This window comes from Mytilus edulis, chromosome 4, assembly GCF_963676685.1.
Source record: "Mytilus edulis chromosome 4, xbMytEdul2.2, whole genome shotgun sequence".
NCBI classification, from domain to species: Eukaryota; Metazoa; Mollusca; class Bivalvia; order Mytilida; family Mytilidae; genus Mytilus; species Mytilus edulis.
The window spans coordinates 15,587,133-15,610,299 of record NC_092347.1 but is presented as its reverse complement, the minus strand read 5'-3'; the positions used below and the strand labels follow the sequence as shown (position 1 = coordinate 15,610,299).

General features: G+C 31.9%; 1 protein-coding gene across 1 annotated transcript in view; it reads right to left on the bottom strand.

Moving 5' to 3' along the window:
* LOC139521709 (uncharacterized) overlaps positions 1-18,026 on the bottom strand; it is a 29,015-nt gene extending 10,989 nt beyond the window's left edge. The window contains exon 1 of the mRNA XM_071315261.1: positions 17,948-18,026. The gene's annotated coding sequence lies outside the window, so the exon portion shown is untranslated. The remainder of the gene's footprint in view (positions 1-17,947) is intronic.
* Between the last annotated feature and the right edge of the window lie 5,141 nt (positions 18,027-23,167).

The window sequence follows — 23,167 nt, the reverse complement described above, 5'->3', positions numbered from 1 at the left end:
ATGCTTTACTCTGGATAAAACAAATGAATATATCCTTGGTTATAATCCTCAAACTCCACCAGCTGTTGTTGTTTTACACATACTTACCAACGATCTAAAGACAAAAACCCCACAGAATTGTGCATGTGAGCTGTTTGCACTTATATCCACTATTCAAGAGAAATGGTGTGAAGTTAAATGTATAATATCACTTGCTACACCAAGAAAGGATGACATGATGCACCACACTAATGGGCAGATTGTTAATGCTCTCATCAAACAGAATTTCTATGGAAGGCATTACACAGAGCTTAAGAAATTCCAACTAATAGAACATAATAACATGTACTATGAAGGTCAAGCGAACGAGGATTTATTACAAAATGACCTGTATCACTTAAACGATAAAGGTGTGTCATTTCTGGCATCAAACATAAAACAAGCAGTACACCAAATTCTCAATATTCCGCTCCCACCCACTCGTCGACCTAGGAGCCAATCGCGCAACAGACGAGGAAGAGGTAGAGGTCGTGGCCGTGGCCGTGGAGATTCAGATTAACTTTGTATAATAATACTAATGTCAATTTTATTCTACACATATACAATGTATATTGTTCATATTCATATCACATAATTCTCTTTTTATTACAAATACATGTATATGCAGTAGAACTTGCATGTTCTATTTTTTTTTGTTTTCCATATAAAATTCAGGATGTCATAAATGAACAAACATTATATTGTAAACTTTTAATATTGTTCATTATTATTTGAAAAGTTAAAAGTCATATATAAATTCAACTTAGTTCTAAATAACATAGTGAATATCAAATAACGCAAGGATTGCCTTAATTTTATTCCCTTTATTACAATTGAATGTGTGAATTGCACACAAGGGAATTTTGGTACACTACTAACTAAGTTTATAAAAAGAAAGATAAAAAAAGGAATCAAAATCAAGTCAAGGACAAAAACAACTGATTTAACTTGACGGCCATTTAATTCTAATTCTTTAATTGGCACCTTATAAAAAGGTTTATCTTTTTGCATATATTCTTTATCATATTGTTTATAAAATATTTATATACTTGGAAAGTATTTAAATAACTCTTTTTCATTTTGTTTTTAAATTTCTTTGATATTTAAAATAAATACAAGAATAGAAGGGACTATGTCACCAAGAACAGTCACATCATTAAAAATGTGCTTTCTTAATTTAGGGGGCCTTATGAACAAGGAGGGTAACAAAACGGATGATCCCCTTTTCTTAAACAAAATTGATAAATATGATTTGGCTTTTTTTGCTGAAACACACATTGGATATGAGTCCAATATTCATAGAATAGGTCCTTTTAATTGTTATAATGTATGTAGACCTAAAACTAGGGCAAACAACAGATTTTTTGGTGGGTTGGCAGTATTAGTTAAAAAAAATATCAAACCTTATGTAAAAATTCTCAAAAACACTTGTACTGACATTATGTGGATAAAGTTAGAAAAGGATTTTTTTGGTTTTCAAAAAGACTTATATATGTGTGTAGTGTATAACCCACCCTCAATGTCATCATATACTCAGGGACTCGACCGGGACATTACTGAATGTTTAGAACAGGAAACTGCAAAATATATGAAAATGGGTAATGTTTTACTGTGTGGTGATTTTAATGCAAGAATTGCCAATTCCCCTTATTATATTTTAAATGATGATCAATCTTATTTACCTCTTTTTGATAACTATCCAATTGATAAGCAAATCTTGAAAAGACAAAGCAGTGATACAACAATTGATTCAAGGGGAAAGAGTCTATTAGATCTCTGTATTCTAAACCAGTTAAGGATACTAAATGGTCGAGTCCTAGGGGATGTTTTTGGAAAGTACACATGTTATACGCCAAACGGCAGTAGTGTGGTTGACTATGTGATGGTGTCGGAGAGTATTCTGGATCAAATTTTATATTTTTATGTTCACAACTTTATGCCTACTATTTCAGATTGTCATTGTATACTGGAATGGGAAATGTCAAGTAAATTTACTGTTGATGATAATGATTGTAATATTAATATGTTTGATAAATCTCCAAATTTCATATGGTCAGATGAATCACCTACAAACTTTTAGACAGCTCTATTATTACCAGATATACAAACACAAATTGATACATTTAATAAAAGTATAATCAAAGAGTCTCAATCCTCTGTCGATGAGGCTGCAGCAGAATTATCACATATTTTCCTGTCTGCTGCTACTAATTCTTTAAAAAGAAATAAACTAAGAAATAAGAAAATAAAGACAAAAAAATGGTTTGATGGAGATTTGTACCATCTTCGAAACAAATTAATAAGTTACGGTAAAATATATTCAAAATTTCCTTATGACCCATTAGTGAGAGGTCACTATTATAAGCTTAATAAGCAATATTCTAAACTTAGAAAATTTAAGTATAAAGAATATAAAAAATCACTTGTTGAGCAGTTACAGAATCTACATGATGATAATCCTAAATCTTATTGGAAGTTAATTAATGATTTAAAAAATAATGATGATAAGGACCATAGTTCTGCTGTGGCACCATCTGTGTGGGTTTCACATTTCAATGCATTATATCAATTACATGAGTCATTCAAAGAAAGAGTGGCTAAGTTGGAAAAAAAGCTAGAAAATCTTGAAAAAAATGTTTGTTTTAATAATCTTGATAAACTTATAACAGAGAAAGAAATTTCTTTTGCCATTTCTAAACTACGTTGTAACAAATCACCAGGCTTGGATAACATTTCAAACAATATGATTAAACACAGTCAAAATGTTTTACTATCGTCTCTTTCAAAAATATTTAATTCTTGTCTGTCTCATGGATTATACCCAAGAAATTGGACCGAAGGTTATATTACAGTATTACATAAGTCAGGTGAAGTCACTGACCCAAATAATTATAGAGGACTAACAATCACTAATGCAATTGGTAAGCTTTTTAACAGTATACTTAATATAAGGTTGGATAGTTTTTTAGAAGAAAATAATGTAATTAATGATTGTCAAATAGGTTTCACAAGAAAGGCAAGAACATCTGACCATATGTTTGTTTTAAAATGTATTTTTGATAAATACTGTAATACTAAGGATGGGAGAGTGTTTGCTTGCTTTGTTGATTTTCATAAAGCTTTTGATAAAGTAATACATACAGGAATTAGAATTAAGCTGTTAGAGATTGGGGTTAGTTCAAGGTTTTATAGCGTTATAAAGAATATGTATCTTGAAACTAGATCTTGTATAAAAATACATGATAAAATAACTGAATTCTTTCAAACAAAGCTTGGTGTTAAACAAGGAGATAACTTGAGTCCTAACTTGTTTAAAATATTTATAAATAGCCTTCCAGACTATTTTACACGAACCAGAGATCCAATTATGCTGGATGGCAAACTCATTCATTGCCTTATGTATGCTGATGACATTGTAATTTTATCTAACTCAGCTGAAGGACTACAAGAGAAATTAAATGAACTTCATAATTTTTGCAATGACTGGTGCTTAGATATAAATACTAAAAAAACTAAGGTGTTGATATTCAACAAGGCAGGCAGACATATCTCTCAAAAATTTATTTTCAACAAAGATGAGCTGGAGTGTGTATCTAATTATAAATATTTGGGTATCCAATTTAATGCATCATGTTCTTTTTCATATGCTCAGAATGATTTATACCAAAGAGCCTTAAAAGCATACTTCAAACTATGTAATGATTTTTTAGTGCATAATCCTACTGTTAAAAATGCAATTCATGTTTTTGACCATACAATAAAGCCTATACTTTTATATGGGTGTGAAATTTGGGGATATTTCAATCCCTTTACTGCACGTTTAAAAAAAGAAAACATAACAGTGGATACAATTTACTCAAGGATACTTTGTGAAAAACTTCATATTAAATTCTGCAAATATATTTTAGGCGTTAATAGGAAGAGTACAAACTTTGCAGTTTTGTCTGAATTAGGCCGTTTTCCACTTCACTATGATATAGTCAAACATGTTTTAGGATATTGGCATCGTTTAGAAAATATTGGCTCATCATTTCCCTTGTTAAAAGCTGCATATAATTGTTCTAAAAAGCTATTTGAAACAAAAAAAAACTCTTGGTATGGATCAATTAATATTTTAAGGGAAAAAATGTCAGGCATAGAAAAACATATTCTTGAAAAATACTCAACATTTAAACAACACTGTGGTCAGATAGTTAAGGGATACTATACTGCATTGTGGAAAAAACAGCTAGACAAACATAAAGATGGTAAACTACGAACTTATGTAACATTCAAGTGCAACTATGGTTTTGAAAATTATTTGTCAATAATTCGACATTTTGAGCAAAGGAAATGTATTACTAGATTAAGAATATCTGCTCACAAATTGCAAATTGAATCTGGTAGATACCAGGGTACTCTTCGACAAAACCGAATTTGTCTCAGGTGCACCTCAGGTGAGGTTGAGGATGAAGTTCATTTTTTATTTAAATGTGACACTCATTTATTAAAAAGAGAGGAAATGATGAAAAATATATTAAAATCATGTCCAAACTTTCAAAATTTAAATATTGATAACAAATTAATTTGGATAATGAATAATGAGGATCCTAATGTACTATTTGCATTTTACAAATATATAGAAGATACTTAAGAATTAAAGTACAACTTAATCTGCAATAACTAATTCATTATAACTCTTTAATATGAATTTGGATACCCTGTTAAGCCTGCACAGATCATAAGAAGAATTTCAAATTCTTTGGCACCGTCCCTTGATGATCTTTGCTGGCTGGACACATAATCTATAATCTTAGAAATATGTTTTAAAAATATATTTTCAATAATTAAGGAGCTTGACTCATCTGCATTAAGTACAAGTAGGGACTCCCCTTTAAGCACCGACTCTTGGTGCTTTCTGCAGATAAGTCATATTAAATATCCTTTATTAAATAAACTTTGTTATTTGCAGTATACCTCATAGTCAAATGTGGGAGTGCTTAATTGCTTTGTTTTTTATTGGGTTCTTTTTGTATTTTTTTGTATTTTTATATATTGACATTTCTCCGCACAAACTACTAATGCCTCATGTTTGTCTTCTCAAAGTGAAGATACACTTACCGGGTGCACTTGAGTCATTTTCAACATAGTATTCATTGAATAATAATACATTGCTACTATTTCGTTGAGTGTATTTTCTGTGTTATATTATTTTATTTTATTATTTTTATAACACTTGTTACATATCTTTACTGTGTGTGTATTGCATATGTTATTGTTTATAATAATATTGTCTGTATCATATGCCCTCCTGGGGCCCTAATTTGGTAAATAAAATATTCTATTCTATTCTATTCTATAGTTAAGAGTTATCTCCCCGTGAAACTACATAGATATAAAGAAGCTAAATTACAAAACAAATTTAAAACTTTATAAATTTTGTTTGTAATAACTTTATGTATCATTGTAAAATGTTAAAGTTTTGTATTCATTTTGGTTAGTTTTTAGAAAACATGATCAAATAAAATGAATTTGAACAAAATAAATTGACCTAAATAACAAAAGAAAAATGACAAAACTAATATAAAACCAAATCGTTGTTCAGTCGGTACGCGTGAGGTCTAAAACCTATGTCAATGGATATTGAATCAAGATAATAAAAAAGTCCAGGGAGACATACTTTATAAAAATTAATACTCTGTTACAAAAAACCGAAGGTGTCAAAACGTTTGATTTTCTAATTATTGTACTGATTATCTTTGTCATTATACTTTTAAATAACATTGCCTTGTGATAATTTTGTGTTATATGTAATATATCTGTTGTATATATATATGTTGAAGAATTAAATAAAGATAAAAAAAAAAATCAGACGTCCGGAAAGAAATTATAAAAAATACAAGGTCGTTTACATCTTCAATTTGAACAATTATGCATAAAGATATGGCTGATATCGTATTTACTTGACATCCTTCCTGTTTGGACAATTATCTTTACCGTCGGGCTTAAAGTTTTTCTTTATAAAAAAAACCCTCATAAAATCAATATGCTATATAAATTTTAGAAACACAACTGTTCATATATCTTTTTCGCAGTTAGCCGAGAGAGAAAACTCAGAAAATCTGAAGCTATCTATTTTAAGTAGTATCGTATTCATGATACTAGTACATATAAACCTGAACAAATAACATAAAAACCTTTACCAACCGATGAAAATAATCCTTAATTTTGAGTCCATAAATCAGTTTTCAATGGTGGAAAAGACATTATATAGCAACATAGTATTTTCCGTACAACATTACGAAGAGTTAGAAAGACATATTCATATTGCATTAGACTAAGTGTAAATATAGCGTCAAGTTATTGCCGTTATCAGTGAACAAAATGCGCTGTGTTGTATGAAGTTTTTTTGGCAATGCTGTACGACAAAAGGATTAATGGATGGATATTGGTTTAACATTACTCCTCGTAGATTATATTATACTACTCCCAGGCATGTGCAATACACAATTTTACTCGCGACAATATTTACAAATATTAATGTAATAACAATATCTAGTGACATAATGATAATAATAAGCGAGCACGATGAAGTAACATCGTGATGATAATTATTTCGACTCAAAAAATGAATTTCGTTAGTGTCATAAAATTTATATTTATTCTTTAAGTAATTAATATAATCAACAATTTTATTAAAAAGTTCAGTGACAAAATATAAGGAAAAAGATCATAGATCGATAGTTTTACAATGTGTGTTGCGTTTTATGAAAAATTTTTGCTCCAATGATCGAAAAGATAGTTTAATTAATAAAAAATTATTTTAATGAGAAATCAACACAATTTTGAACTCATTTTTGCCATAAGCACGTGTACTAGTTTAGTGACGCATCTAGAACTTTTCATAAAAGGGGGGGGCGCTCCATGCATGCATTCAGTGATTCCCTATATAATCAACCAATTTTTTGCCACGAAAGGGGGGGGGGGGGGGCAAGCCCCCTCCTCCTGGATCCGTCTATCTAGTCATTAACGACACCAGTAAGGTACAAGTAAGATATTATTAATAAGTAATTTCTAATTATTCCAATTTATATTTGAGTATTAGAAAACATTCTTTATTCTAATCCTTTTCTCAATATATACAGAAAACAAAAACATAGCCATACAAAAACGCAAATCTATTTTTAGAATATAAAGGTCGAGGCAACTCAGTTCCAGTAAGGACTGTTTGATTCATTCTCTTGTGCACAAAATAAATTTTATCGTATAAAATCACGTGCAAGATTTTCTAGAAGCAGAGAAATCGTTATAAAATAAAAGATTAAGGTTTTTATCACTGATATGCAATTTTGTTTCTTTATTTTCATCATGATACATACAATAATCTCATGCATTAAATGAAACCTCCCAAACAACACCAACGGTTGTGTTACGTACCAACCGTACCTGATACGTAGCAAATCTGGAAACCTCTAATATTAACCGAGTGATAATTGAAACAGGTCCGGTACAATACCTTAAACGGGTATGCATTATTCAACATACATACGTTCTCGAAAATATGAATGTTTGTTTACATAAAAGATGTATGATTATAAGATTCATTGATATATGTTTTATGGATTAACTGGACATTATGTAGGAATATACAGGACAAATGATATGGAAGGACTCGATAAACTGAAGAACTAGAGGCTCTAAAGAGCCTGTGTCGCTCACCTTGGTCTATGTGAATATTAAACAAAGGACGCAGATGGATTCATGACAAAATTGTGTTTTGGTGATGGTGATGTGTTTGTACATCTTACTTTACTGAACATTTTTGCTGCTTACAATTATCTCTATCTATAATGAACTTGGTCCAGTAGTTTCAGTGGAAAAAGTTAGTAAAACTTTACAAATTTTATGAAACTATAAAGGACAATTACTCCTTCGGGGGTCAATTGACCATTTTGGCCATGTTGACTTATTTTTAGGTTTTACTTTGCTGTACATTATTGCTTTTTACAGTTTATCTCTATCTATAATAATATTCAAGATAATAACAAAAAATGGCAAAATTTCCTTAAAATTACCAATTCATGGGCAGCAACCTAACATCGGGTTGTCCGATCAATCTGAAAATTTCAGGGCAGATAGATCTTGACCTGATAAACAATTAAATCCCTGTCATATTTGCTCTAAATGCTTTGGGTCTTTGAGTTATAAGCCAAAAACTGCAATTTACCCCTATCTTCTTTTTTAGCCATGGCGGCCATCTTGGTTGGTTTGCCGGGTCATTGGACACATTTTTTAAACTAGATCCCCTAATGATGATTGAAGCCACGTTTGGTTTAATTTGGCCCAGTAGTTTCAGAGGAGAAGATTTTTGTAAAAGTTTACGACGACGGACGACGACGCCGGACGACACCGGACGCCGGACGCAAGGTGATGAGAAAAGTTACTTGGCCCTTCGGGCTAGGTGAGCTAAAAATGTGAAGTAGTACACATACAATAAGTTATTCTCAGGAGTATTTCGAAATAACTGAATAAAATTCTTTCAAAATCAAATGATATATTTTTCAGGAAATTTACAATTATCTCGATATAGTGGATGACACGTATTAATTTTTAAAAAACTACACTTTGAAGACTTATCTTCAGTATAAAATATATCTGTTTTTGATTGTGTGAGGTTTTTTTTAATATAAACATTCATGCCTCAGAAACTTCAGAATGTTATGAAACAGGAAAGTAAAATTCCTTTTATTCTATTTTTGAATAAAAAAAAATGATCCCCGCTCCATTTAACCGGATCAACGAGTCTTTTTAGTTTTACTGTATTGTCTCACAAAAAAACGAGTTGAAAAGCAAGGAAGTCATTAATTCCGATCTAATAGTACGGAGTTCTCTGCTTTTTTATTTTAGCCTGGCAGTCTGTGTACGTCAATTTATATGCACAAATCAGTTCATGAAAGTGTTGTCCATCTCCGGAAAAAAAATCATTACCATATCATTCTTAATCCGATAAAGGATATGATGTTTCTTTTGCTTAGTATAAAGTATACAGAAAACCACATATTAACCGACTGAGAATAAAATCAAAGAGACTTAATAGGAATAAGAAGATTTGGTATGGATGTAAATGAGACAACTCTCCATCCAAGTCACAATTTATAAAAGTAAACCATTATAGGTCAAAGTACTGCCTTCAACACAGAGTCTTGTCTCACAACGAACAGCAAGCTATAAAGGGCCAAAAAAATGACTAGTGTAATACAGTTCAAATGGAGAAAAAAATATTTTTAAAAATAAATTGTTTTGATGTTTATAGTATATATACGAGAAGTTAAAATGTATTGTTATACCAAACACTTATCAAAGCTGGTGTACAGACCAGAACTAACCCTGAATTAATAATCATTAGATAACAAAAAAGCATTACAAGTATCAAGTGGTCTAACTAACAAGAACCTACGATTTGAGAGTACTTGCACTTACTGACAGATATTTAAAAGCCAAACAGAATTAATAATAAAAATCATGCACCTGAGACTAAAATCATCTAAAACACATCCCAGGGATTTAGTATTTTAACGGCATAGACAGTCAAAGAAAACTATGCTTAGATTGACGAATATTTTTGTCAGTTCCATATCCTTTGGTAAATTGATAAACGAATAAAAACACGTTCACTAGACAACAAACAAATAACACAAAAAAAAGTTAATTAGTTGGACTTGAAATCAGATTTACAAAACAAAAGGCGTCTGAATTTTTCGTTATCCAATTAAAAGGTATTTCGACGCCAATACCTAATATTCGTATAATCACTGACAAACCTGTTTTCTTTCGCAAAACAATGTATTGTATGGTATTTAACCTACTCTTGTCAATGCACAGCTAAGTTCCTCTAAAAAGTGGTCTTTCAAAAACAACCCAAGAGATGATCATAAATTGTTAACTTGTGTTACAACATGCAGTGAACACTGTATTATCGGTAAACAAATAATGACCTGGCTTAGTTATTGATAAAACATCTCAGAATATTAATATAGTCCTTGTTCTAAGTTAAGTTATTCGGGGTTTGCCATGTCTGGAGTCGCAGCATATTTACGAAGTCGAACTTTGAATTTGAGATGACTACGAATAAGAAAATTGCAATTCTGTTTTTTTCCTTTTGTGCCTATTAATTTTTAATGACTTTTGCTATATACGCTTATATGAGTGTATGATGTACATTTAAATGTTTTCAACTTGAAATTGGAGGTGTGGTATGTTGGTCAATAAGACAACAATTAAACGCCAATATTTAGGATATGATTTATTGATGATTATCTTTTCTTTTTTGGTTTATATTCTTTAATAGCCACTACGTACCGTAAAAAATAATTAGTGATTACAATGTGCAATATATTATGGAAACATATATTAGTCATTCATTATATCAAGTTAACAAAAGATAAAAAAAAATATGGCGGTTCAATATTCATTTAATTACAAATGCAAAAAAACCTTAATACAACTAAAATGAATTATCTTTGTCAATTTATATGGATTTCTATGGCTTTCTCCCTGGTATTCTTTAATTTGAACTGTAACAATTATGTTTTACTTCGTTAACACAGAAACACTCACGTCTTGTCCGTTATTTTTTTTATTCCCACATTATCATGTCGTTGCAAACAAAAGAAAAAGATTGTTTTCCTTCTTTGGATTTAGATAATGAGCAATAAGCATTCAACGGTCTAGATGTACACGATTAGAAGTCAATGTTTTAACAAAGATTGATTGCTGCTTATTATATAGCAGAGGTTAAATTAAGGGAATACGCTACAGTAGCAAGGGCAGATAATAATGTTTTCAAAACTTTTCGTGTTGTTTTCGCGACGTTGGTAACCAGAACGTTGTACATAATTTCGCGATGTTTCTAATAAGAACGTTAACATTTCGTCGCTTTAAATGAAGTCATATTTTCGCGAAATATTCACTGACGTCATAATCAGGTTCGCGAATTTCAAAAAAGTACCTGCTAAAAAAGCGGCCATGTTGTTTCTAAAAGACGGCGAAATCCGCCGAAGAGCAGTGAGATCAAAGGAAATACTGGAGATGAACAAAAATAAATCAAATACAACTTTGCATGACGAATTGAAAAGAAAAGGTAAAAGACACAGAAGAGAGTTCTGACAGTATAACATGGAAAGACGGAAGAAAAATTGTGGAGCCTTTTAGTCTGGCAAAAGCACTGAATAACTGCCAAAACTGTACGGCCAAACAGAATCTGCTCAACGTACTAAGAGAAAGAAAAATTGCAAGGTTTTCGGAGCTTTCCTACTATTCGTTGCTTAAACTGTAACATGCTGAATAACATTTTAACAAATAAGACACATTACGGAACAAAAGAACCTGCTATTTTTGACATCAGCACAAACATGACAAAAGCTGCAATAGCTAATTATGAGTATAGATTTTATATAGATTGGACCGTTGGTTTTCCCGTTTGAATGGTTCTACACTAGTAATTTTTAGGGCCCTTTATAGCTTGCTGTTTGGTGTGAGCCAAGGATCCGTGTTGAAGGCCGTACCTTGACCTATAATGGTTTACTTTTATAAATTGTTACCTGGATTGAGAGTTGTCTCATTGCCACTCATACCACATCTTCCTATATCTATTAATATCTGCTTAATGTCCAGCGGCGAATATTTAATTGAACATTTATGATATCAACATGTTATTTTAATGAAACTAAAAAATGAGAAAACGTATGAACCCGTAGGGTGGCCAAATCAGGTCTAGTGTTGGAAGATTTGAAATCCATACACAAAAGTCATTACTACGGCGTACGGTACAGCTGTGCAATATTTTTCATGACGAGAACATATATTTTCATTCATTGATAATGAAGTCAATAATACTATCTTGAATTGAAAGATAATCAGAATCAAAATAGTTTGTGTCTTTATTTTTTTCTTCTTGTATAGCATTGGGTAGACTGCAAATTGAATGGTGAATTGTTATTGTACGGCCGAATTTAACAGACAATCAATAAAATAACAAAACCGACTGCATATTCGAGACCCTCATGGTGGACAAGGTCGTACAACACCCCTATTCGTAAATAAAATTATAAATAAAGAAGTCTATCATCCTGGTCTGGACTTGCCTTGGTACATTAAAAAAAAATTGCAGAGTTTAATTGATTTCTTAAAAATATCATATGTGTATATGTGTATGTAGAAAAGGTGTCAATAAAAGTCCGTTAAAAAGATTTAAAAAAATTACATTGGTGTCGTTTTTGTTTTGAATTTAAGCAAAATATTGCCAATAGATGCAGAATTGTCACACGTTAGTTTGTTTAATTGGTTTATTTTTTGTGTATATCAATCTGGATGTTATAGAACAAAACAAGAAAACGTCCGTTCACATGCTGTTAAAGGGGCTTGCAATTCATGGTGTCGTTTGTTATTGTATATCATATTTGTATTTCGTTCATTGTTTTGTACTTAACTCAGGCCGTAAGTTTCCCGTTTGAGTTGTTTTACATTTGTCATATAGGGTCTTTTCATAGCTGACTATGCGGTATGGGTCTTAAACATTGTTGAAGGCCATCCGATGTCCTATAGTCGTTTACGTCTTTGTCATTTGATCTCTGGTTGAGATTTGCCTCATTGGTAATCATACCACGTCTTCTTATTTGTATAAGCATCTCCCTTTTGTACTTCAATGTATTGAGAGATATAAATTGAAGTATCGACAAATGTACACTAATTGCAGACAGACAGACAGATCAGAAAGTGTACACACGTTAAAACTCGTCGCTGTCAAGCTGATGAGCAATTATGAAGTCATGCAGTAGCGTTGTTTCCGAGAAAAGTAACACAATTATAGTTAGACCATCGGACAGAAGAACAAATAAAGTGTTTTCAATATAGCTCTACTTCTAGACATACAAGTACGCTATATTCACACAGTTACGCCGTATGAAAGGTAATGCAACTTATCTATCGATAAAGACATCCTTGAATATTATTCTCTAATATACTAGCTGCTGTACTTCCTATAAAATGTTATACTACAACTTCATTTTCAGTCGACTGAGGCAATTATGACATGAAATTGCACAAAACAGCTCAAACTATAGAACAAGAAGTACTCCTTATAATCTAAATTTGAAAGATGATTATTTTTTTAATGTAAAAAGAAAAAAAATCCAAGTACGTCGGGGCCTTTTAAAGCTGACAGGTTTTGTCATTGTTGAAGGTTATACGGTTGTTAATTAATGGTATCACCTCACTTAATTTATAGTTGGTTCACATTTTACCATGTTAGGGCCTGTGCAATAATGTTGGCTATCCTCTTTCGGTACATGAAGCAATTTAAAACTAATGTCGTACGGAGCTGCACCTGTATACTTCTATAAGATTTTTCTATTTTGCCGTACATCTGACAAAGTAATCTGCTGGGATCCTTTTTTATATCCTTTTTTTTTATTATGAAAAGGTTCCTGTCCAAATTCCGTTTCGTAAATGTTTAGCCTCATGTTTAGCACAAATGTTTAGCGATTTTATGAATAACCATCTTATGAATTTTTATGATAAGTATCAACGCTTTGGAAAACACCTTCATATACTTGACAGCGTAGTCGTGTACGGCGGGAATGATTACACGACGTTGGTGCGATTAAAACTTTATATAACGTAATTTAGCGCTATACTGACAGACGTCGTAAAAATTTAAGGTATATGGCTTTTATTGAAAAAACAAGCACATGGACCCATATTTTTTTCTTTTGCAATCAATCAAGTACTGTTTCAAGAACACTCCCCCAAAATTTCAAGAAAAAATCAACGATCAATTTTTTTCTGCACTTCCGAAAAGACGCAAAAATATGGTCAATTTCTTCATTTCGCATATATCAATCTAAATCCGGAAAATGATAATTTGGTTTAACCTTAAACTTGTTCCAGCATGTAGCTGCCATGGATCAAGGGAACGTTTTACAAAAAACCCGGTTAAGTTATGACTTTTTGTTCAAAAGTATTGTTACTTTCTTTAAAAGTCATTATTTATGAATTTTCGGGAATTTTCTTCCAAATATGCAAATTTCGAACCAAATTATCTCAAAAAGTAAGTCATGAAGGTACTTTTTTCTTTTCATATTTGGAAAGTACACATTAAAATTGACCTACTATCAAAATTTTAGGAAAAAATCAACGAGGGATCTCTACTGTATCGTATACCCTTAAAAGCACTTTTTACCTTAAATTTCTTGTTTTATTTTAATTTTCCAATTCTGACCTTTCCAGATGACTGAACATTTCACAATAACATATCCTTGTACATATACTCTATTTCAATCTTCAATTAGAACAAATCTAGCCTATATTATGAACAAAATAATGAAATAATGAACGAAAAGTAATATGTTACACAGCTATTAGGTGTAATACCGCCATTGATTTTCCCTTATTAGTCTTTGTTAAATTTGTTTTAAAAAAGCAATTGCAGAATTTGTCTTTGTTTCAAATGCAGAAATACTTGGCATTTGTAAAGTTTTATACTGCCCAACTAAAATAATTTATCTTAATCCATTTATATGGATTTTAATGGCTTACTTCCTGATATTCTTTAATTTGAGCTGTAACTGTTTTACTTCGTTACCACAGAAACACTAACACCGCCATCACGAAAGGGGTGATTATAAATTAGGTAAACTGTATTGTAACTAACAACATATTTAAAATTGAGAATGCAAATGAGGAATGTGTCAAAAATACGTCTATCCGACTAAAGAGCCCAAAAGCAACCAATGGGTGTTCAAAAAAGCAAGAAAATAACAAACCCGCTGGAGGTCTTCAGCTGTACCCCAAACAAAAGTGAATTGGGAGAGCCGCAAAAATGCAGTTGGTTAGACATGATTTGTGAGATCTTAACCCTCCTGTATACTTCTAGCACATGTAGAATAAACAAACACAAAATAATGCGCACATAAAAAGTAAGTTTAAAATGAGTCTGAGTGCGATTCCAGATTAGGTACTAGTAACAAAAGAACTCAACGCAAAAGAAAAATTTAACATATATATCACATATCTATATACATCCCTTTCACAATATTCCTCATTTTAATTTTCCTAACAATTGCAGATTCCTCTGGATGATAAGTGAAGTCCGCGTATGAGCATGCAAACATTTTTACACAGTTTACGATTGATTCAGGCAGATCGGTTAAAGATGTTCATACAGCTTACGATTGATTCAGACAGATACAGCTGCAGATGGTTTTCACGAGATCGTATGATCTAGATAGATACAATCATGATTTCTATGTAAACGTAAGATGCAGCCATTATTTATTACAAACACGTAAAAATACAAATATGATGCTTGTGTCCATATATGATCTTCACATATACGGCTGAACATAATTATCCTGTAGATGTATGATACAGACAGATACAACTGAATATGATCATCATATTCATGTATGATGCGCACATATTCAGCTTAGATGATTCCCATGTCAACGTATATTGCAGCCGAATACAATTGTAAATGATTAACATGTCATCGTCTCAACGTAGTATGCAGACAGTGAAAGTCATGTTTATATTTGATGCAAGCAGATACAATCAACAATGATTTTCATGTTAATGTAGGAACCAGACAGATACAATCAAAGATTATAATCATGTTAATGTTTAATGCAGGCAGACAAGCCAAAGATGATTTTCTTGTTTATGTATGATGCAGGCAGATACGCCAAAGTTGGTTATCATGTTGATGTTTGATGCGGGTAGACACTGCACAACCGCAGATGAGTATCTTTTTGATGCATGATTCAGCCAGATACAGCCGAAGATGAGTATCTTTTTGATGCATCATTTAGCCAGATATAGCCGTTTAGGTTCGTGTATGATTCAGGAAGCCCAATATGATTATTATGTTGACGTATGATGCAGACAGATACAACTGAACTGATTGTCATGTTGATGTATGGTGCCGGCAAGTACAACTGCAGTCGATATACATGTATATGATGATGTATGATTCAGGCAATCAATTACTCAAATCATTATTAATCTTATAATTTGATACGCCAGACTTGCGTTTCATCCACATTAGACTTATCAGTAAGTTACAGTAACGCTCAGGTCAAATAAGTTAGAAAGCCAAACAAATATAAAGTTGAAGAGAATTGAGGACCAAACATTCCAAAAGGTTGTGCCAAATGAACTTACAATTAGAGTTTTACCGCATAAAGAATTATAAATTTTAATGCAACAGTGTTAAATTTATTTTGATAACGCCACCAGTTTTCATGGCATCAATTTACCAAAATGTGAACAAAAATGGTCATCATTTCTCAATACAAATTACAATTAGAAAAATATCCATGTATTGCCCTTTTATGTTACCAAGATTTCAAAATTGCAGTGGTTTCAATACAGAATAATACATAGAATTTTAGGCACAAATAAACTTTTCTTTAAAAAAAAAGATACAAATAAGTGTAGTTGTGGGTGCGGAGGGGTCGAAACAATAGAACATATATTCTGGACTTGTCCATATATATCAAAATCATGGGAAGACCTTTACTCCTGGATATTTTAGAAGACAGAAATAGAACTAACTTTAAATATTGATTTGGTTTTATTTGATATTCTAACCAAAAAAAAAAGATAAAAATGACATTACAAACTTGATAATTCTGTTAACAAAATTCTATATTTATAGAAGCAAATTATCAATGGAACAAACCAATGTGATATTACTAAAACATTATTAAAAAGAAAACTTAATAATAGAAAAAAAAATAATTTTATAACGATAAAATACTTAGTAGAGCAGAGAAATGCTGGATCCCAAGGACTCCTTTACTGACAAAAAAGCAAAAAAATCAACAGACACCACAGTTATTGTATATTTTATCCCTCCTCCTTCATTTCCAAAATTCCTAATTTTTGGTTTTCTTTCAATTTCAATATGAACATTCATTTAGTATGTTATAAACATTTAAGTAACGGGAGCCTGTAGTTCAGTGGTTGTCATTTGTTTATGTCTTCGTTCATTTTTTGTACATAAATAAGGCCGCTAGTTTTCTCGTTTGAATTGATTTACATCGTCATTTCGGGGCCTTTTCAAGCTCAGTATTGGCTTTGCTCGTTGTTGAAGACCGTACGGTGACCTATAGTTGTTAATTTCTGTGTCATTTTGGTCTCTTGTGGAGAGTTGTGACGTCTCAACATGTTAATCATACCACATCTTTTTTTTATGTAATCAATGAATTTTGTAAAAGATTTAATGACTGGAGAGTTTCAGAAAAGGTATCAAAAGTTCACATGAATAATTTTAGCGCTTATCTGTATATTATGAACATCATCATTAATAAAGTGTCATGATTTACTTTCAATTCTAAGTTTACTATTTGATCCATGGTGGTCAATTGATATAGTATACAGACCCTCTCCATTTAATAAACTCTGTGACCGTCGTGGATAGTAAACTTGAAAATGACAGCATAGAATTAAAATACACTTTATTCGTAGTATATGTATGTTCAGAGTATACAGAAAAAAGTAAACCGGAAGTCTAATCTGACTTAAAATTTCGTCCAACGACGGGACAATATCCGAATGATTTTTTTCTCGTTTTTCTCCCAAAATCACTCAATCTGAATAATCATATGAATGGATGACAAATGCGACTATGTACTGTACCTATAGGACACAGAAGCGTGTTGATTAATTTATTGTGGAAAGAAGAGAAGCGACACACAAAATGAGGTCTTCTCGTTTAATAGTATAGATATCTTCTGTTTCTTGTTTAAAACTTTTATACATAAAAGTGTATATAACTTATTATTATGTTCATGTGTAAATTAAAAAAAATAATTATATAAATAAATTCAACCTGTTGTATCAAAGTATTCAAACCAAAGAAATACTTTTTATGGTGCATGTATTAACTTACCGTATATATGTTTCAATTGCAGACAGCACTATTCATTCCAAACACGCCGTAACATATTACATAACTTGACTAAAATGAAAATGCACGGAAGCGTAAACTCAAACAAAATTTAATGCCAAACACTGATTTAGAAATTGATTTGCGCAAACATTTAATTGTCTCCATCCTTTAATCCATAAAGCATGTGGTACATGAAAACATTCCTCTAATTAATATCTGATTTTTAAGCAAATAAAGCTTGAATCCAGACGCATGCGTAAAAATGTTAAAATTTGTATTGCATATCATTAATTCACTCTTCTACTTCAGTCTATGTATTTAGAAATGCTAGTAAAAAGTAAAATCACAAAAATACTGAACTCTGAGGAAAATTCAATCGGAAAGTCTCTTATCACATGACAAAATCAAATGACATAACACATCAAAAACGAATGGACAACAACTGTCATATTCCTGACTTGGTACAGGTGTTTTCAAATGTAGAAAATAGTGGGTTGAACCTGGTTTTATGTCGCTAAACCTCTCACTTGTATGACAGTCTCATCAAATCCCGTTATATTTACTAAGATGCGTGAATAAAACAGACATAATAAATAAAATAGTCAAAATATAGGTACAGCAGTATTCACTGTGTTACAATTTAAAAAAAAACAATTTTACAAAAAAAGCACAAAAGCATCATTCAAATTAAAAACACATTCATTGCTTCGCGTGTGAGGCGTCAGAAAATTTATAGGTCAAATAGGAAGAATTGTTTTCGTTCAATGTCTATACAAAACAATTTAATAATTTCAAATGGGAAATGTTGGCATACAGGGTTAAAAAGATCAAAAGTATGTTCGAATTAATTTCAGAAATAGACCGAGATTTAAAATTGCCCAGAAGTTCTTTAGAATTTCTAAGAATCCACAAATGGTTAATACCATTAATTTTGTCGTCTGTCGTTCAACGTATTTTCTTATTTATAATAGAACAATAACATTATGACGGGATCTTTTAAAGTACAGAGTCACGTTATAAGAACCAAAGAAACACAAAAAGTCGCATATACAAAACATACCAGCACAAATGAAAGATAATACAAACACATTGACGGGATGTTAAGTACCGAGCCACGTCAAATGGATATGATAGAAAACAATCCAAACAGTAAAAGATATATTAATAATAGAACAAAGACAAATGAAAGAACAATATAACACGTTGTTAAGATGATAAACACGCATAATCTATACATCAAGACCATCATGTATTATTTGTGAAGTTGATACAGAATATTTATCAACAAGGTCTTGTTACCTTCCGATGAACTTTTTTAGAAAAAGGACGAGACGTTCTTTGTGTAACAGATGTACTTTCTACTGTCATTTTATACAATTAACTTGTTTTAAGTCATTGCAGTCGAACGCAGATTAGCTCGATATACTTTTAGTACGGTGACCAGACCCAACATTTTTTAGATTTAATCGTCAAACATACTATATGGCTATATCATATATCATTGGATTCGGAAAACTGAGTACTTTTGAAATATCGATGTCGTCAAAAAGAAATATGGTGACAGTTTTACATAAAATAAGGTCAAAGATCAAATTCTTTTTTTCTTTTATCTTCTTCCATACTTTAAAAATTTGAAGATATATACAACAATTAAGTTTAAATTTCAGATACAGACATTTTTTTCAAATCAATTAACAATGAATTTTTTTTTCTTCTTCCATACTTTTAAAATTTGAAGATATATACAACAATTAAGTTTAAATTTCAGACACAGACATTTTTTTTCAAATCAATTAACAATGAATTACCTCGAAAATGTAAAAAAAAAAGATTAGGAAATCGATTTATTCTTGAAATGGGCGTTTTTCAAACACTTGATCTATTATACACATATTCTGTTAAAGTTACAGAAGTTATCTTGCTGGTTGACATTCAACGTCAGCACATAAAGGATAACTATTATTATTTTAACTGAAGCCTACTATCATGAAGGCGCATTTTGCCTAAACTCATTCATGTAATTCATTAATACTAAAAAGCACTCAATACCTCGAAAACAGTTACAATCAAAAATCCAATCAAAGAGATCCACACAACATAATTATGCCAGAAGTATCTTTTGGTTCACCTGTCAAGGGCATCATTTGAAATGTCTACATAATTCTGAACTTTCCAGGAGCAAAGTTCCGGACATGTAGGGTGTTGTTGTGAACAAACACATGACTATTTTACATGGAGATTTTCCTTTCAATGAAAACACAAGATCCTGTAAGAACTCTGCTGACAGATGCCCTTTACAATACACGGGGTGTAATGAATCATTTAACTATCACCAGTCGTATTGTAAAATTGACTTAATAGGGGGTTTAGCAATGTGTTATGCGGTCTAAGTTTTTAGTTTGAAACGCTGTACGTAAAACATGCTGTTCCAGTGCCGCCTCACAGAGAGGTAATCTGACTAAACTTACATCTTTACTAGCGGCAAGCTTGACGCGCATTGGATAATAATTATAATGAAATGGTTTTAAAGAGATTTTTCTGATCATAGAGCTTTCTTTGGCAATATTATCGAAACTCTAAAAACCACTGAAATAGTCATGCGTGTCCTTCAAAGTCTGGTAGATAGTTTGTTTACCTACTCCAAACAGAGACAAAGTTGTGTCGCATCCGGTAGGGCATGTACAGCAGTTAGTAGTTTACAAATTGTTGGGGAAAACAGTCACATAGTAAGTGAATGGGTGAAAATCTCTGCTAATGCTCCCCATCTGCACCCACAAATCGCTTGAATGTGTCATATATTTATAGTAGTGAACACGAACACACAGAACAAACACATTTGTATCAGAGGTCTGTATGCTTGTTCTTTCGCTTTTTCCCATTTCTCTAAACTTCGTGTCAAAGTTTAAGGCATTGAGTATCAGCTTAGGTCTCCTCTTGAGTGCTAAGCAAGTTACTACTGCCATTAACAGTGTTGGTATGAATAACTTTGACAATTTCGGAATTTACAAACGTTTTGGCTATGCAAAGCTCACATCAGATGGAATCATAAGGGATTTGTCAAAGTTTTGCAGTCAGGAATACTTCTCCCCTCAATAATCTTATACACTTTGGTGGTAGCTGTAGTCTTTGTGCAGCGTTCCCTTTCGGCAGACGTTATAGAGTTGTTCATGTCGTAGCGGTCAAAAACATCTGCTACTGTGTGCGCTATAGATATCCATCAGACCATATGTTTTAATAGTCAGCTGCAAGATCACCGAATGTTTTACCTTTCTTAATATCAATACATTGAACCAATGCCATACCATCTCTGATGTAAGTTGAAAGTGATGGTACAAAGAAGGGTATGGAAAGTGCACAAGAGACTCAGATTCTAATTGCTTCGCCAAATCAGACTTGCATGATTTTCTCATGGTGCCGTCATCTTGAAAAAAGGAATTTGGAATGGGACCTACAGGGTGCGACAGCACATGTTCTATGGTAACATCATCTCTACATTTTGCCAAAATCAGTGAACGTCTAAATACAAGTTATGGATTTATTTGAGCTAAAAGTATTTCCTCCGATTTATATCTAATGTTTGTTTTTCTGGCCATATTGTAAAACGTTTTTAGTTTTGACTTTGACATTGGACTATAAAGACTCCTTGCCTGTATCTAAAGAAAGAGCACTAGTGATAGAATTTTAGACATTTTCAAGCCTTCCTATACAGCTGTGAGCAAAGAATCTCGAATATCTCGTGTAGCATGCATTCTTGAAGAGATGTTAATAGACACGGAGGATGGGATTCCACATCAAAGGGATCAGTCGTGGATCATGCAGATGGTCCACAATGCAATAACATGTTCACCTCTTTTAATTGCTTTTAGCTTTATTTCCCCTTGTGATAATGCATTATTTGCAGCAATTCCAGCACTTTTCAGCGTTACACGACTTAGAGATTCTTAGAAATGTCTAGAAAGGGTCCACTTAACAAGCGCAGACTTTTGATTTGTTATGCCCACAGTGCCACCTGATCCCATTTAGGCTTCTAGAACGGTCCTTCTGTTGCCGTGTCTTTCCATGAATCGTTGAAATGTCCAGGAGTCTGTCTGAAAGCAAAGTAGCCATCTATTAAATTCTCAAAAAGTTGAAGCATATCAAGTATGTAAACTTGCATACACCTTCAGTAATTGGTACGGTTGGTTACAAAAACATGAGGTTACATTTGAGATGACGATCTCAAGGAAGTGACAAATTTCCAACTCGTTCTACTCTAACATTTGACAGCAAATGTCTACTGCTTCAAGGAACACATCCTAGTATTTGAATGTAGTTGATACAGCACATTCCCTTTGCTTATATGTATCTATAATAGGCTGTATATATGATCTTCGACTAGCTCCGTCGTATGAGCGTTAAAACTTATATCTGGCTTGAATTGCTGAAATAATGTTTCTGATATAAACGAATTTGATATTATGGATTAATAAAGGTATTAGATATCATATAAATGTGAATTATTCTACATTTTGCGTTAAAAAAATTATGAAATTAAATTGAAACGTACTCTATTCAATGCAAAATGTTCGTAGTGTTAATCTTTTCATAAACTCTTAAATAACGGGTTAATTTTGCTAAACTTTATTTGAAATCGTTAAAATAAGGTGTAACAACATTGTATATAATAACAGAAATCATATCACGGATGTTATTTTACAACTTAGACCTCAACACTTTTCTACGTCGATTTTGTGTTCAAGTTAACTAACGCATTTCAAAGCCCATTTTACAAAAATTGCACCGTACGATTTTTTGACGACAAGTCAAAATGTTTAGATTAACCTTTCAACTATCGATACTGTGATTTATAGCCGTATAGTCCGAATGACAATTAAACTCCTTAAATAAGCGACTTTTCCTAACTCGGTCACCGTACTATTTGTTGAGTGCAACCTTTTTTCAAAAATTTAGATTGAAAGAAAGTTGGAGGAATACAATAATTGAAATGAAATCCGATTTTATACTTTAACAACATGTAAAGATTTTTGCAACGTTGCAACATTAACACCAGTTATACAATTTGTAGTGTTTGATGACCAAGATAACTAGAAGTTCCTTGTTATTACAGAATGATAAAATACGTAGATGGTTTGTTGAATTCAATGATACAGAAATGTTAACATCATAGCATTGAGGACCAAACATTACTAAATATTAAGCCGAATACAGCTAATGTTATAT